We start from the raw sequence: 19,238 nt of genomic DNA on the forward strand, positions 1-19,238 counted from the left end.
GACAGAGCTGTTCTGACTGGTGCAACGAATTCTTTATATATATATATATATATATATATATATATATATATATATATATATATATATATATATATATATATATATATATATATATATATATAATGCTAAATTCTAAAGATACGTTTATAAAGCCTTTATATTTAAAATACAAGAAATACATATAAACTTACACTTTCCTATCGTGCTTACCAACTTCATTGTATATATTGATTGGTAATTTTAGATTGTAATATAGATAGTTAAATCTCAATTAACTTTATGATATCCAGTGAGTGTAACATTAAATAGTTGCGAATAATGCAACGATCATTTTGAAGAAATGTATCGTGCTAAAATAGGATACTAATTTGGAATAGGTTACTAAACATTACTCAACATTACTTAAGGAATCTTTTAGCTGCAAATTAAATCTAAACATGAAGTTGATAGCGAATTTATCTTTTCCAATAATACATACCACAAATACAATTAAACATTCCATTATATTATAATATAAAATATAAGAACTCACAAAAATGTTTGAAATTATGAACTTAACCGTTAAAGTCTCAAATATTTAAAAGTACACATTCTTTAAAGAAGTTTGCGAACACAGACGATTCTTACCTGTAAGGAAAAGACAGAGCTGTTCTGTCTGGTGCAACGAATTAATTCTCCGTAAGCCTGATTCGCTATTTATACCGTTTTCTCGTTGGCTCAGTCTTAGTGAGAACATGCCCCTTTGAACTTTTCCATGGCGATCGTGTGAACCATCTGCGTAACGCGTCCAATATTGATATAATAATGTGTATGTTCTGCAGCGTCCCCCCCCCCCATCTAATTTGATGACAATTAGATACATATTTTGTGCTAACAATTGTTGATTTTTAGTTACGAGCAAAATGTATTGTATTTTTTGTGCTGACAATTTGTTGATATTTAGTTACGAGCGAAATGTATTGTATTATTGTATGGGTTTCTGCACCTGCTTGTAAAGTGCGATCTTTATAAAATAGCATACAGTTATATTACACAGATATATAAATTTTATCTCGATATATTTTAGTGGAAACTTATTTTCAATATAAATTAATGAAAAATTACTTTTAATACAATTTAGAATCAATTTCAATCGTAATACATTTACTTTAAAGTTCTGTCCTAATATTGCCATTTGCAGCCAGTAGAACATATCCCTCAGCAAAGTGTACTGTCTCTGCCATATGACCGCAATCATCATGCATTTAGTACATAGCCTCATCATGGTGAGACTTGGTGAGTACCATCTGTCCATGGTCATCATTACTTGTCCTGCTGCATACGACACCTCGTCACATGCATAAATTGTCAAAGGCCCTTAAAAAAAAGGCTAAACGGGTTGTCGATTAGGCTTCCTTTGTCTCGTACACGCATTATTATCTTCCTTATAATATGATCATTGGATTGAGCAACCCTCCAATCTCAATCTGTCATTGTGGCAATGACAGAACCGGAGTCAATGTTATCAACATCATCTGCAGACAAACAGTGACTTTTTACAAAATGGTTGGGCATTAACCAAATTACAGAGAGCGTGTAAGGTCTCCTTGGTAATAGTCTTCATATCATTGCAGTTGGTCTTGCTTTCTACGCAAGGCAAGCGAGAGAGACCGTCCGCATCCAATTTCCCGTATCCGGGGGTGTAAATGATGTCAAAGTTGTATACAGCTAGAGCAGCTAGTTTTTGTTAACCGGGCCAGTTAACCCTTTTCTGGCAAAGCTGATTACTCGCTTTAGGACACACGGTACTAATTATATGGAAGAACTGTGAAGCAGCCTAGAAATGGGTGAAGAAATAATAGAGTATTTACAGGTTTGGTGGTCCATAATTGGTTAATAATGAAAATTAAAATTTTAGGAAAAATATCTTTTCAGAGCTTATCCTATATGTAATGTAAAAAAAATATTGACAAATTTCTACTGATGCAATTTTAGCATTTTTACAGGCTTGACTCAGGAGTACTCAATACTGAAAGTAGCACCTGATTCATTTGGTGCAGAATCAATAACACGTGTTTCATGCACATGTATGTAAACAAATTGCCGCGGGTCATATGGTGTTCTCCACACATAAGCTTGCACCAAGGTTAGATGTGCACGAAAAATTATAGGTGTCATTATCAGCACCCATACATTTTAAGTTATTGAATTTTGAATATGATAGTGTTTCCATATGTTTACCATTGGAGTGGAATTAGTACCGTGAGTCCTATATGCGACCTATACCATAATAGGAGTTTGTTGTTTCCATGGTTACCACGTGCATACAGGGTATCAGTTTGGTGGTTTTTACATATGACAATCATAATGGAGTCTTTTTATCATGGTTTGCATGTGATTTTGGAGAAAAATTCTATACAAAAGACAGATGGGGATGGTTTTATACACTGGAGAGTGGAAGCAGATAGCTCAGGCCATAGGGAAAAGAGCATAGTATGGCCTGATGGCAGAATTTCATATGATGGTACCCATAGATGGGCCTATATGGTTAAATACCATTTAACACATGCAACAATTCCCCAAAAGGGGGTGGGGGTGGGGGAGATTCTATATGTAAGCCACTTATTTCACAATCACTTATGTATCAGTACTGATCATTTAACTTTAGAGACACACTCAGCAGATCAAAGCAGAGAACATTGTAAAAATAAGGACTGTGCACAAAACTGCACATGCTGCATTGCCTCAACCTGTAAATTGAATTATTATATGTCGAGTCACATTGAATATCAATTATACCGGTCTTATTTCTTATCCTAGAATTAAACTCCTTGACACCTATTCTATGTTCAGCATGTTTCTCATATTGGTACATTACATTTTTGGGCAAACAGTATTGGAACTTTTCTGCATTCCTTTTGTTGAGGGAGCACGGAGGAATATTTTCACTTAAAATAATAGTTTTCAACCCTTCAGTCCCAATATAAGTCTGCAAAAGTCCTATCTGTATTGCATTCTTTACACAGGCAGTTTTTCTTCCCCAACCTCTCTTCATACAGTTGAAACATTCTTGATGTATAACTGCATGGTGAACATACTGCTCTCTCCCACCAAACCAAATCTCTTTTTTCTTCATGTACCAAGTCCCATGATAGAAAACCTTGATACTCAGGGTGTTGCAACTTGTGGTCTCTGAACACATTATTCCAAATCTCAGCATTTGATTACTGCGTGCCCTAAGCGATATGTGTTTTGTTCACCATATATGTTGTTGTGAATAAATGAAAACAAGCTTCATGTCAGAAATATGGTTTTATATTTGAAACAAAAGCTATTTATAAAACCTACATTGCTCTGTTCTTACCATCAAGTAATAGTAAGGAATCATTTAGCTGTAAATTAGAGCTTGCTATTTGGTTTGCCAAATCAAGGTGTATTACCTCCCCTTTGACTGTAATTGAGTGATTGCAATGTTTGCTTTGTTTCTCTTTTGTTCAATAATGTATGCATTTTTTCAGCTTTATATTAAAAAGTAAGTAATTTAACACTGCTTATAGTGGAAAGTAGGCACAGTAATGATTTTGAGACTTTTTCTTAACTTTTTATGAGCTTTGGGTAAATGTAGGTATATATTTATGTATTAGACAACTTCAATATGCAATTCAATTCTATTACTTAAATTTAACAAGTAGTGTATTTAGTGACAATTTTTATCAGTGTCTGCATATTGCATAGAGACATGAACTTGTCTTGGCATAGCAAAGTTTTTCACACATTTCTCCACCTCCAGCATACTTAATAGCTTGAGTCATAACAGTTTGTGCATACACTTTCTGTCTCCAACATCAATGTCAGCATTATAGGAACTTTGGATAGCTTTTTCAAATTTGTCTCTTGATGTCCTTATGTAACATACCTCATGTTGATGTGTTATTTGGGTTGATACACATTCCCCCCTCCACCCCTTGTTGTGGGGAACATTACCAGGCTTGAAGAAGTTACTCTGTCTATTGTTTGCTTATTCACCCTTCCCCATAGTTTTATACTAAAAAGTAGCACTATGTTATTTAATTATTCAGTTTAATAAAGCTTATGGAACTCTTCCTTGGCTTTTATACCTTTTTATTAACATTTGGGGGTCATGAATCACATGTGATGATAGTTTAAATAAGTTTGGAATATCAGCATCTCTTGATGCTTCATGGGTGTGTGTATTTGTTTTAGTCACAAAAGGGCAATGGCCTTTATCATTTTGACCTGTCATGTAGCACACTTATTTGTTTTGTTTGATTGATGTGAATAGGGATGCACTGTATCTTATTTCTGTGAGAGTCAGCAAGAAAAGAAATGCAATTTTGAAATTTAAAACATTTAAAACTTGTCTTATAGCCAGTGAGAGATGAAAATACAATGCGTCATGTAATTTGATACCCTGTGATGTCATACTTGCTGATGTCAGCATGCTTGTGTTTCTTTTGTGTAGCATGCATGCCATAGAAAGATAACATGAAGATACAAAGGCAAAAAACAATTATTTTAATAACAAGAATAAGCCATTAATAAGTACAATACAACACAGCAACATGTAATGCGGATGCAATTTAACTATAGATATTGGTATCACATATAATGCTATTGCACTATTATCCATGCACAGCATGGCCAATTCTTTCTTACAATTATGCTCTAATATCAAGGAGTAAAATACAACTTTTTCAAAAAAAATTAAATCTGGTTATAGGACACACGGTACTAATTATACGGAAGAACTGTGAAGCAGTCTAGAAATGGGTGAAGAAATAATAGAGTATTTACAGGTTTGGTGGTCCATAATTGGTTAATAATGAAAATTAAAATTTTAGGAAAAATATCTTTTCAGAGCTTATCCTATATGTAATGTAAAAAAAATATTGACAAATTTCTACTGATGCAATTTTAGCATTTTTACAGGCTTGACTCAGGAGTACTCAATACTGAAAGTAGCACCTGATTCATTTGGTGCAGAATCAATAACACGTGTTTCATGCACATGTATGTAAACAAATTGCCGCGGGTCATATGGTGTTCTCCACACATAAGCTTGCACCAAGGTTAGATGTGCACGAAAAATTATAGGTGTCATTATCAGCACCCATAAGTTTTAAGTTATTGAATTTTGAATATGATAGTGTTTCCATATGTTTACCATTGGAGTGGAATTAGTACCGTGAGTCCTTTAAGCGATCCTGAATTTGGTATAGAACTGCATTTTCACTGGCATCGGTGTACAGCTCGAAAGGATGCCCAGTGTAAACTTAGCCTAGAACAGGTGGTGAAGAGGGCGCATCTTTCAGCTGTTGAAAGGCTTCCTCCTGTTCCGGTCACAACTTTCATGTGCTCTGTTGAATTTTGTTTTGACTCTTATCAGCTTTATTCTGGGTGCTTGGCATTAATTCCGATAATGGTCTGGATATCTTTGGGAAGTTCTTAACAAAACTTGAGGTAGTTTCCTCCAAAACAATTATGTTCATGTACTTTTAATAATCCGAGATCTGCTTTTGTTGGCTGTCTTTATGCTATCACCCTGTTTCATAGTTCTTAGGTCAGTTGGTAGGGCATCGGACTCGTGATTCAAGGTTTGATACCCGCACAGTAACCTTGGCGTTTCCATTCGCAAGGCTTGTATCATATTAGCTGCGATAAAAGTCCGCTAATCAATAGTTGCTACCCGAATTTTCTCCCATTCCTATTTATATTTCAATTTACAACAGTTTAACAAAGCAAATTCGAAAATTTTATTTTATTTTCAGCTTTAAATTTATAGATTAATAAACACATGTAGACTTCTCTATTTATATATTTTACAAATCATTTAAAATTTAAATATTGATAGACTATCTTGCGGCTAATTTGACTTTGGAAATGGAGTCACATAATTTTGTATCAAGGCAGACTTTTTAATTGTTTTTCCTTTTCTGGATTACTTTGGAACTGCCGCCCTTACACTCTTGATGCCACGGATGATCATTACTCCGTCTTTTAGGCAAGGTATGATTTGTAAACTATTTGAATGGCATCGAAACAAATTGACCCAAGTAGCGTTCGCCCCAGATGCGAGAGGTCGCGGATTCGAATCCAGGCCGAGTCATACCAAAAACGTATACAAATTGTATTGCAACTGCCTCGCTTGGCGCTCAGCATTGAGAGGTTAGTGTTGGGACTGGTCGGCCTGTAGTCAGGATAATGTGACTGGGTGGGACATGATGCTACATATCTGCGTCATGACGCCCCAGTGCTAGACATCACTATAAACTGCCATTCTGAAGAAATCGTAGCGATATGACTGGAAAATTGTTAAAGCTACATTAATAATCCAAATCACACACACACTCTTATTACATGTTCAAAATAAAGCATGCTTATATCTTTCTGTGATATAATTATTTTAGTTTATTTTATATAGGCTGTGAAAACAAGCTGTACATTTTTCGAAATTCGTTGGAGAATCCATTACTTTCTTATTTAAGTAATGTCCGTATCTTTCAAATTTACGTAGTCTGTTATTTTTTCGTGTCAGTATTAGTTTGCCCGTTTATTTCCTAGCAGCATTCATCGCCATTAAACATTTCCAATAGTTTGTCTTTGTCCAAATCGCTGCCCACAATTTAAACAGCCCCACCTTTGTCAGCCTGTTGGATAGTAATTGATTTGTCATATCTTACAAAACTGTAATAGGTTACTGTTGTTTTCTTTTTAGTGGATTATTTGGATGGGAGTTTTTTTTAAACATTTGAACAACGTCTTAAAATACTTGGTTTATACATTTAGGTGAATTATATCCAGTTTTATACTGGCCAGTTTTATTTATTAGTTGTTCTTGTTCTTTATTCTCTATTATGTAAAATATTTCGCTTAGTCTCAATATACGACTTTTGTGTCTGTGCGTAGTCCTGTTATATTGTCTTTATAAGTAAGAGTTAACTTGATTTAAAACCTTTCTTCAATAGCCTTATTTCATTTTTAGACAGCTCTCTCTCTCTCTCTCTCTCTCTCTCTCTGTGTTTGAGACATGTCTTACATTCGGATGAATTTATTTCCTTTGATGAGTTTTTTTTTTTTACTGTTTACTTGCTTCCTATCAATCAATTAATTGTGTACATCCTCCTCCATATATGTGCTATGGGTGTTTATCTATAAACGGAAACCCGTACATTGTTACTTATACATATTATTCTCTTTTTTCTCTTCTAATTCGTCGTATTGTTGAGAAGAATAATGATTTAATTAGAATTAGATTCAAGTCAATGAAAGGCAGGCTATAAGTTAAACAAAATATGGACTGCGGTTTGTGAAGTATGATCGGTGCATTGATATCTCTGAAATGTGAATCATTTTACAGACACTAATAAACAAGAAACGGGAATCATACAGTACATAGCTAACAAGAAACGGGAATCATACAGTACATAGCTAACAAGAAACGGGAATTATACAGTACATAGCAAACAACAAACTGGAATTATACAGTACATAGCAAACAAGAAACGGGAATTATACAGTACATAGCAAACAAGAACATATATCCGATGATTTAAAAGTTAATAAGCATTACTGTTTAGAAGGAAACTTCAAAAGCCCTGCAGTATAAATTATTTATAGATAGTGGATATTGATTTCAGACGCACAAAACAAACAGGTATTACTCGTTCTGATTAATTATTTTAGATTCGTGAAAAATTAAAACCGTATGATTTTTATGCATGTTACATTTGCAGTAAAAAAAACCCAATAAAATAACTAATTGTGTATTGGTTGACTTCGTAACATGTACTTTGTATTCGTGGGCGATCACTTCAAACATTTTATCAATACATTGGTGCACTTTCATAACATTTTCTACGGTGTCTGTGTTGAATGCATTGCTGCCAAATGTATTATGTTGTATTGAGGCTTTGATTGACGGAAGTTTGTTTGTTATGTCCAAATTTCAAAGTTTATTCTTGTATACAGATGTAAAGAAGTTGTTTACAACTGTTCCTATCGATCTTGACACTTTTTTTCCATGACCGTTACGTCAAATTTTTTTTTCGCAACTTTACTTTGAAAGCAATGGCGTAGCAAGGAATTCTGAAACCCAGTTCCCCCGAAATTTCTTTATATCTGGGGCTTGGGACAATATCCCAATAAAATCATGTTGTTTAATGGGAATGTTTGCCCCCATCCCTCTTCCAGTCTCGAAGTTGCAATGGTTGCTGGAATGGTTGCTATGGTACTATTGAAAGTATCAACGCAACCTGGAGATCATCCATGACGAGGATTGTTCTTCTGTTTTTCGTGAGAGATTGCCTTTGACAAAGGGCTAAGTAGGCCCAAAAATGTCTACGGCTTGCTTACTCTTGGACAAACGGCCCCGTAGATCTTCATTTTCATTGTATTGTGTCGGTTTCGTTGAAAGTAATCATGTACCCAAACTTCGTTTTTATATATCTATTATATATCTATATCACATTATTTTGATTCATACAAATGTTTTCACTATATATATATATATATATATATATATATATATATATATATATATATATATATATATATATATATATATATATACCGCTTTTTAATTGCTGCTTATTGTGTCTTTTGCCCCTAACATAATAATATTTTCATTTCATGCAGGAGAAAAAGATTTAACACTTTGATCTATGAATGTTAAGAACAGTAACATTTCATGAAGCAATAAAACAACTTGACATTGTGGACCTATACTCTAGTATTATTTTTTTTCCCTTTCCAAAGACAGTCACCTATCGATCAGAGGACACGCCGATTAATGTATAAGAGCTTATTTATTGGCTCGTTGATGACGTACATTTTTGTGTATATGCATTTTCTGAAAAACGAGGAATACAGACAAAATTATATGCGTACTGCTAGTTATGAAACAGATGTGATTAAATCAATGTTTCATTAAAATGTTTACAGTATATTGCAAATTCAATTTTGACATCTGAGCATGTTTATTTGAGACAAATATATTCCACTCAATGTGTGCCAATAAATCAAATACTTTATGATGTTCACTAATTAAAAGACAAATAGATTCCCAACAAGTCCTTTCATTAACTTTCTGGTTTGCATACATATGCATGATATATGCGGTATGATCAGAATTAATAATCTTGACCTGTGCAATTAAGCTTTATGTATTTTTTTATGTGTGTTAAGTCTGTTTCTTAGACCACCCAGTTAATAAAAATATATTATTACAATTTGATCCACCCCTCTCCACTTTTAAATAAAGTAAATCTCAAAAGTGAGCAATTTATAACTTAAAAAGAAAGCGGTTGAACTTTCTAACAATGGTGTATAGAAATGCAATACCATCTTCAACTCTTTTACTGAGAGAGTTATATTCCATGACTAAACGTGCAAATTGTGTTATGGATTGCGTTTTGCGCATTCATTGTACATGTGTGATCATACAAGTCCGCCCTAACTTCACGTACCGCCCCTGCCTCCCAGGAAAATACTGAAATATCTCTAAACGAAGACACAACATATTTTCATCAAGATTCCGACATAATTGTTTGATAAAGAGAGATATAACGCATTATAACTAAGACTTCAGCCGAAGAGCGGATTGCACTGTTTACTGCAGTAGAGAGACTCCGCACAGAGTTACCTCTTATTGATTGCACAGATATAAAACATCTGTTTCCCGGATCCTTGATTAGATCGAAATCACACATTGGACGATGCAGTTGTACCACCATAAGCCGGTTAGGCTGCAATCGGACTTACATCAGCCTTGGATTAAGTTAAATTGCATGACATAGTAACACTGACATCAAGATATTATCTGAAGACTAAGATTCTGATAACCATCATTGCGACTACAATACTTGACAAGTGCTGGTTCCCACGGAGGAAATTGTTGTGGTAGGTATATTTATATATGAATGTGAATTATTATATAGACTATTGACTGTCAAACATATCTCTATCATATCTATTGATATTCTTCACGATGGTTAATGATAGTAACGTGTGTATATGATGCCCACCAATACGAGCAATATTTTTATATGATTTTCTTTCTAGTAAAACACAACACGGATTGAAGAAGACCAGGAAGATGTTAAATAGTAAACTTAGGTACCATTACAAGTACATTATTAGGACTAGAGTGGTCCTCCCCCCAGCCTGTTGGAATTATTTCTTATTATGTTTAACAACTGAATACTCTATGCTTTGATATTTGCTTCACATTTGCAACCTCAAGGTCAGTCTTACAGTTCGTTCCTCGAATGTATATGGAGAGTTCCGTTTGGACCATTTTGGCTATTAACCAAACAAAGGTCGACCGAGATGTTACGATTGATTGAACGTTTATTTTCATTCGTAATATCTCGGTCAATCCTGCACTCAATCCAAAGGAAGAAATAGAAAAGGTGGTCATAACAGATTGTGATTTCTTTTTTGCGGATAATTTTCTGGCGAACGAAATGTATGTATGATTTTTTGTTATTGCAAATTACTTCTCCGACTCTCCAACATATTTTAGTCTCGCAGAAATAGTCGATGAATCTCTGATTAATTAATTTCATTCTAATTAGGAGACTCTTTATTATTGATAAAGATAAGCAGACAAATGTTAAAAAAAAGTATCACTGGACTCTCCACAATGTGAATTGTCATAAGCAATCGGGGTACAATTTTTGTGAAATTATTCAGAATTTAAAATACTAGGAATTATGAAGTTTGATCAATGGCACTTTTATTAACGTTTTGCAAATATCTTTCAGTTGTTTGTAGAGCCTTTATTTTTTACACGTGTGATGCTGGTGAATCCATTTTAAAACTTATAAAAATGAAAGTCTTTTCAGTTTTGGTTTATGTTTGTTATTTCCTTCTTCTTATTATTTGTATTTATTTTATTAGAAGAGGTACATGTAAAGATTAGTGAATTTAGCAAATTTGCATTCATATTAAGTTTAAAGCTCTATCACCTCTTATATTTCCACCTTCCACATTGGTCAGTCTGCAGTTTCGAACACGGCACGTGTATTCCCCTGTCAACAATCTAACACATAATAATGGTGATTGCTGTTTCTTGGTCCTCACAAAAACCTGGTTTGTTAGTAATTACTTATAAGTAATCTAGTCCAAGGATTGTAGTTGTTGTTTTTGTTGTTGTAGGGTTTAACGCCATTGTTCAGGACACGATAGGCTATACATGGCGGTCAGTATTAATGGTGGAGGAAGAACCTGGGAAAACCCTGGAAAGAACCACCGACCCGCGAGAAACTACTGGCAAGCTTTCTCACATACCCACGTTGGCTGAGTCCGAGACTCGAACCCACGCAGACAGTGATCCGTAACGGAGAGCGCTTTAGACCATTCGGCCACTCAGTACCCCCCCCCCCCTTCCAAGGGTTGTTATTATTACATATAATTAATCTAGTTCGAAGATGAGCAGTCTGGTTTATTATTAATTACTTATAATTAATCTAGTCCAAAGGCGTACATCCTGGTCTATTAAGGCTCGAAACGTTTTATTCGTGCAATATTTCTTTCATTTCCTGTATGGGGATACATGGGTGTCATATTTCTGACGGCGTTATCGGCATAAAAAAAAACGTTAAAGTCCCGTGTTAAAGTTATTTAGTTTTGATACAAGGGGATACATCAACCCATAAACGCCGACCTAACGCCTGATTCTACGGAACACGTGTTGCGTTTAGTAGAAAATGCATTATTATATAAAATTAAACGGGTTATATGCTAGATATTTGTTTTAATTATAGATTCAGGGAAAACGTGACCAAGCTTACAGTTTATTTTAGACCGTATTTATTTCACATTGGATTTAATTACAGCAAGTTCACAATACTGATTTTCCTCAATCATTTTATTGATTTAAAGTTTGAATTATCGTTAAACAGTTATTTAGCTCAGCTGATGTTACTGCGATGAATGAGCGATAGTGAAGATGATGTCAGTGTTAGTTGTAGTAGTAGTAGTAGTAGTAGCATGAGGACGAATAATGTTGGAGGTAGTCAGTTACTCCCACACATATGATTGACATTCGTCATCATTTATTTTCTTCTGTATATATATATATATATATATATATATATATATATATATATATATATATATATATTTGTTTTTTTCTTTAATTATTTTGGTTAAAAATGATGAAGACATGCTAATAAAAGAATGAAATTTAAGGGTTCTATGGATGTGGATTGAAGACGGTGAAATGAAAACTGTTAATCCACCTCATCCAGCAAAACTGTTTTCAGTCAACGTCACCATTTCAAAAGAATGAAATCTAAATCATTGACTTTTACAACTCGCGATTGTTTATTAACACCATTTTGAAGTGAATGTTTCTGTTTTTGTGTGGGAGATATTTGTAAAGTCAAAACTATGTTTCCTATTTTATCGCAATCTGTCACATTAAATCAATATTATGTAGGTTTGGTTTTGATGTATAAAAACAGAGCAGTTGAACTGACTGGAAGGTCTATAATGTTACCACTCAGTTTCTTTTTGGTTGGGTAGATGTTGGCAGTTATGGATGTGATAGTGACAATGGTCGCTGAAACAAAGATCGTATAATGTTTATGCGACCTTAAACTGTAGTGATGGCGTTTAATTTATGTTTTATTTAAATTTTGGTGAGTTATAGTATTTCAGCTGGGAGAACCAATAGTATTTTACCCCCACCCCCGCTAAACAATTGCCTTTTTAGGATACGATGAATAAATAAAAAATTAATGGCATGTCAGAATGATAGAACACGATGAATTACCAAAATTAACGACATGTCAAAATGATTTACGACTGAATCTTCAGAAAATTAAAAACCATGCAATTCAATTATATATTTAATACACACGCTAGTGTGTTACATTAGAACAAACCATACATTCTAATTATGTTTTTAATATACATGCCATTCTGTTACAGTAGAACGAATTTAATACCAATTTAAGTTTGAATGAATCTGAGCTATTGTATTGGAATAGAAACTTAAATCATTTCTGCCGTCTCTAATACTAGCTTGATTTGGACTACTGGATGTTCACAACTTCCAAGTCAAAGCTCATAACTTGAACTGGTCATAAACATTTTCATGGAAGAGGCTTGGCTGCATTCCATTGGTTTCTTTATTCATTGTATCAGTAATAATGTGTTATAAATTCCGTTTAACTGCTGAATGTATTTGTTATTATTAATTTAAATTTGGCCACCAGTATTATGAACAGGGAAGAAGGGAAGTAACATTTAGTAACATTTTGGAATTTTGAGTCACACACACACACACACACACACACCGCTCCGATGGCCTAAGTGATTAGATCGCCCGTCTCTGATGCGGAATGTCGCGGGTATGAACCCGGCTAAGTAATGCCAGTGACTTATAAGAATGGTACTAACAGCTACATCGCTTGGGGTTCAGCAATAAGAGGTTTGTGTTCGGAATGGTCGGCCTGGTGTCAGGATAAAGTGAATGGGTGTGACATGATGCCACATGTTTGCAGCATGATGCTCCAGTGCTAGACATCACTATAAACAGCCACGCACAAATTGTAACGATATCACTCACATTGTTAAAGCTACGGTAAAAATCCAATTCACACAAACAGTACGTTTTAACTTTACAGATGGGTCGGATAATTAGCAGTTTCGGTACAACTCTACAAGGAATTCATGCGTATTTCCAATAGCATTTTGATGTACATCTTTCGTACATGTCGTAGATTTATTTGCCTGTATTGGACGTGTATGGTATGAATGTATTGTGAACTTCCAAACACTATTGTCTCTGATGCATGAAATATTAACAAAAAATACCAAGAACTGTTATATGCACCAACTAGTTTAGCTTAGTAGGTATCACGGTACCAGTTGTTTTCCATATAACCTCAATGCCAATTGTTTGTGAAATAAATATACTTTTTATCCCACCTCAGCATGCATGTCACACACTGTCATAGAGAATAATGCTAGATTGTCAATTTGAGACTGACAAAACCAGGCACTCCATTGCATTTAAGAGAGATAACTCTGCTGGAACTAGATAAGGGTAAGAGTTATTATCTATTCACAACAGACAGTTTCAGCCATGTGTATCACATTTTTAACTTTTTTATACAAAAATATAAAATATGATCTAGATATAAATTAACATAATCTCACAAGTTGCCAAAAGGCACAAATTTGTTTAAGCATAACAGAATGTACAACTCTTACATAATGCACCAATCACAGCTAGTGTTGTTCTTTACTTCTGACCGCAACGGTGGCCTAGTGGTTAGAGCGTCTGCCTCGGATGCGGGAGGTCGTGGGTTCTTTCCCCGGACGAGTCATACCAAAGACTTACAAAAATGACACTAACAGCTGCCTCGCTTGGCGCTCAGCATTAAGAGGTTAGTGTTAGAACTGGTCGTCCTGGTGTCAGGATAATGTGACTGGGTGGGACATCATGCTACATGTCTGCGGCATGATGCCTCAGTGGTAGACATCACTATAAACTGCCACACTGCATACATTAAAGCGAAAAGACTTGCAAATTGTTAAAGCGACGTTAAAAATCCAAAATCACATCACATGACATTTTTTTTCTGAATGCAATGTTCCCAACACCTTAATCTGCGCCCACCTAGACTTGCGCAATTTGGTACTGTTATAATTTGATAGTGGAGATCTCTCGACAGGTTTTCCACCTGGCAATCGAGAGCATGGTTTCAGGCGTGTGTATCATTAGCTTTGGAAGAACGATACACTCCAAAATCGCGAACAAGTACCAATCGTGTAGAGGGGGACCTTCCTACAAATCATGATTTTACGTTATTCTAGGCTTCAATAGTTGAGAGAAGCAAGATTTTACCATTTTTCCAATCGAGGACGTCCTCTGTTGGAGGTGTGTCCTTGGTACGTTGGTGTGTAATCTCATGAATGTCCTCGGTTTGTACCAAATACAAACGCACGCGCACACACACGCTCACACACACAAACACACACACACACACACACACACACACACACACACACGAGATGAAAACTTGCAACATTTATTTTAGCCTATCATACATTTGGTTTGAATTAATTTTTGAGATCTTGAATTCAGAAGGCTTAGTCGAGTGGCTGAGTGGTCTAAAGCGCTCTCCGTTACAGATCACTGCCATCTCACCTCTTTCTGCGTGGCTTTGAGTCTCGGATTCAGCCAATGTGGGTATGTGAGATAGCTTGCCAGTAGCTTCTAGTGGGTCGGTGGTTCTTTCCATGGTTTTCCCGGGTTCCTCCTCCACCATTAATATTGGCCGCCATGTATAGCTTATCGTGTGCCGAAAAATGACGTTCAACCCTACAACAACAATAACAACAACAAACCCTGCGCTGAAATAGCTCACCACAGAGTTGGGGCAAATTGTCTTGGATCTAGAGCAAATATCCGTTTATTGATGTCACGTCAAACTGCTGTGTACAGTGGGCGAATGGATTTATTTTCCATTTCATATAATGTAAAATCTCTCCTTACACCCTTCCAACACAGACAAAGAGAAACCACTGCATTATTAAGCAATTTTCAGCTACTACCTTTTAGTGCCGTGAAATACCTTGTTCATTCTCTTGAATCAAAATACCTCTGATTCCCATATTTTTTCCTCACTATTATACACTTAATTTGGATGTTCAATTATACTATTCTTAAAAGAATTTAAGAAGGCAATCACAGCTCGTTTCATGAGTTTTAGCATAAAATGGATACGCGTATATAAAAAAAAAAATATTTTAATTTGGTAAATACTTTATCATAAACCAAACCATTGCCCACTGACAGCGGAACACATCCCTATCGATTTTATCAACTTTTACACTGTGAAATAGACGTTTTCTGAACTCAGTTAAGGACTTTATAATGATTTACTATCCTAGAAAATCTTGACTTCTTTGTGGGGATGCAGTCTCTATAACAAATGTTAACCCTATATTATTTCTATTTGCTTTCGTCATCTTGAATTTTAAGAGCGTTTACAGAGTAGTAGCATCATGCTAATTTGGAAGGATTTAAATTCCTAATTTATTTCATCTACGATTCTTTATTTTTAGTTTAGAATTTTCATTTCAGTCGGCACCATATAATCAGTATTGTACTGATGTGCCGTTAATTCCTATACATATAAACATGCATGTCATAAATCAGAACAAGTACCCTAGCTAAATGTGAGTGAATATCTTACACTGTCTAAAAGTCTCTTCTTCGGTCACGTGAAGTAATGTATACTTTAGAAAGGTTAGAGAATAAAGCCTTTCTCTCCACATACTATTAGTGGTATTGTCGTTGATTTTGTCATTATCTTTTGATCTGCATAATAATCGTTGATTGTTGTCGTTACTTTTTGATCTGCATAGTGACCATTGATTTTTATCGTTATGTTTTCATCTGCATAGTGATCGTTGTTTTTTGTCATTATGTTTTGATCTGCAGAGTGATCGTTGATTTTTGTCTTTACGTTATGATCTGCAAAGTGATCGTTGATTTTTGTCATTATGTTTTAATTTGCAAAGTGATCGTTGATTTTTGTCATTATGTTTTAATCTGCATAGTGATCGTTGATTTTTGTCACAATGGTTTGATCTGCTAATTGGCTCGCATCAGCTTTCATGCAGGAATGTTTCAGCTAAGAGCAAGCTATAAACTCGGCCATAAAATAAAAACTGGAGACAATGAAAGATGGCAATAAATTCATAATACATTATGAAGACGCTTTTTATTAGGAGTTCCGTATTGTATCAGACTTGTGTTATAATCTTTGCTTGTTGGGGTTGATTCTCTGAACACACAATACTTTAACCAATGGAACAGATTAGCACTGCAGTGTGCCGATATTAGTTGCTTGTAAAGGTAGGGAAGCTATCAGCGTTGTCTCTTTTCAGTACAAGCACAGACTTTACAGAGCAGGTCGCGAAAAATGCATTTGTTAATATTTGTGTAAGGACGACGTTTCAAACTCTAGCTCCACTTTTCCCACACAAAATAAATAAAAAATAAAACGAAATAAAAAACTTCAGCGAGGACTGAACAAAAAAAAAGAAGCCTAGAAGTCTCTACCGTATCTTTCGAAGTGTTGCCTGTCAAATGTTAAATATGACAGAGAGTATTAGAAAATAGATGTGGAATAACGGATAGAACTTCCCTATATTCCAAATAATGTTACATTTTAATGCTTATAACAGGCTTCTTAAGCCAGTTTAGTGTTAAATTAAATTGCTAAAGATTTGAATCGGATCCAAACACTTTCAATCGTTTCAGTTGTATAACAGATGCAAACTTTCAGGTATGCGTATGCGTGCATAGATCTTACGTGAAGCATTTTAAAAGTTACCGAACATTTAAACTAAGCTCATTTCGTTATGTATATCCACAGTCTTTGTACCCATGGTATTTTTCTTTATTATCCATCAGAAATGTATATACTGAAATGGTTATATGCACATCTGTTTTTTAAACTTTTTGTCCTAAATCCCTTGCTCTCTAGGCAAGTAAAGGGGTACGTTTACATTTGCATGAATATTATAGACAGAAAAAATAGTTTGTCTATATTGGTTATTTAATAGTACTTGTAAAGTCAAAAATATATTTCCCCTTATTAATAGTTACATATGCCATTAAGAGTATTTGATCTTAAACTAAGTAACAGAAAGAAGCGAACCAAAATCTACTTTAAAATAAATCAACAAATAAATAATTTTGTAAGTTACAAAGTGAAAATTAAAGGAAAACTTACAGTAATATGAATTAAATCCCCAAAATTCCTAAAAGTCCTATCTCAAATCCTAAAGTCAAGAGTGTTTGGAAGAATTTCAAATATTGAATGTTCTGATGTACCAAAAGTCTTGACTGAGCTGTTGTGCCAAGGTTCTTACTGTATCACAATTATATAATCTAGAATGTTCCTGATCGAATTCACAATGATCCCAAACTATTGATTTAGTCCAGAATGACAGTGATCACATTATAATTTCAATAATAACTTTAAATAAATGATTCCTCTCAAATTATATCCGAACGCAACAGTAAATAATTCCTTATATTAAACTAAACATACGAATGAAATAAATTTATTGGCAATAGCTTTGTATAAAAGCCTACGACAATAAAACGACCAGGATGAGGATGAAAAGTTTCTTAGTTGTAAACAAGGATAGACCTTGACCTCAAATATCAGCTATTACAACATTTAAAAATAAAATAAAAGTCGGGTATGTCCTCCTCAATCACGGACAAAGATCAACCACACGAAATATATATAAGTATTCATAACAATACGCATGCACTTGAATTGATGCATGGAATACATGTAAACATATCGCTCCTGTATAAACCCATAAATCCATGTTGTCCTCTGGACGGAACATAAAGGGCTATTGATTCTAAAAATAGAAGTAAAATATCCAACTTCAGTATTCTTCTGTTCATTTTTTGCAGACATCAACGTTTGCGTTATGGATGACTAACAATATATGCGGATGGAAATCTTGCAGCAACAATTTGCAGTTTTTGTTAAATCTTTTATTTCCTTGCTACCCGCATGTAAAAGAAAAATTAAATTACTACATCAAGGCTTGCTTATTTAGATTGATGCATGGAGCTGTATAAAGTTATACTGAGGCAGAATTGAAAAGCTTTTTTTTATGATTGCTTTGTTGCTTGTCAGGACTTAACAAATGAAAGTGAACGATTAATACTATTTAACGGCTAGACAAAATTTGAGTTTCATACATAGGGGTACATAGGATTGTTATGGATTTTCTGAACTTATTTCGGTAGATCATCTTCTTGGACCTTTCTTATAAATTAGAATAAATCGTTATTAAATCCATTCACTTATTTTCCTATAAAGGTATTTACTTTACAGAAATAGATTCAAGGCAAATAATGCGGCATGGCATGACTTTAGGGTTTAAAGGAAATGATGCGAAATCCCAATGTCTCAATGATATACCCATGGGGTTTCGGGTCGGTGAAAGACGGAGGCTAGTTACTTAAAATATATCTATAGCTAGACAACTAGACAATGTAATTTTGATTTGCTAATCAATTGCCCTTTTGTGAATGGTCCGCCTCTGATTAAATGTCGATAACCGTACTACACAATGAATTCTAAATGAAGTATTGAGACTTATTGCCTATCAACATGCTATCTTGAGTATACAGAAAACTTGGAATACATTAATTTTTTCAATGTAACATTCGTGTAATT

General features: G+C 34.6%; 1 protein-coding gene across 2 annotated transcripts in view; it reads left to right on the forward strand.

Annotated features, from left to right (window-relative positions):
• The window catches only part of LOC149781255 (uncharacterized), a 97,594-nt gene that overhangs the window by 22,028 nt on the left and 56,328 nt on the right, over nucleotides 1-19,238 (forward strand). Inside the window, exon 1 of one of the 2 annotated variants that reach the window (XM_089935339.1) lies at nucleotides 9,714-9,897. The exons of the other annotated variant lie outside the window; for it this stretch is intronic. The gene's annotated coding sequence lies outside the window, so the exon portion shown is untranslated. Of the gene's footprint in view, nucleotides 1-9,713; nucleotides 9,898-19,238 lie in introns of those variants that run through there. 2 annotated transcript variants of the gene reach the window in all.

This window comes from Sinohyriopsis cumingii, chromosome 15 (assembly GCF_028554795.1).
Source record: "Sinohyriopsis cumingii isolate HCF-2022 chromosome 15, ASM2855479v2, whole genome shotgun sequence".
In the NCBI taxonomy this organism is placed as follows: Eukaryota; Metazoa; Mollusca; class Bivalvia; order Unionida; family Unionidae; genus Sinohyriopsis; species Sinohyriopsis cumingii.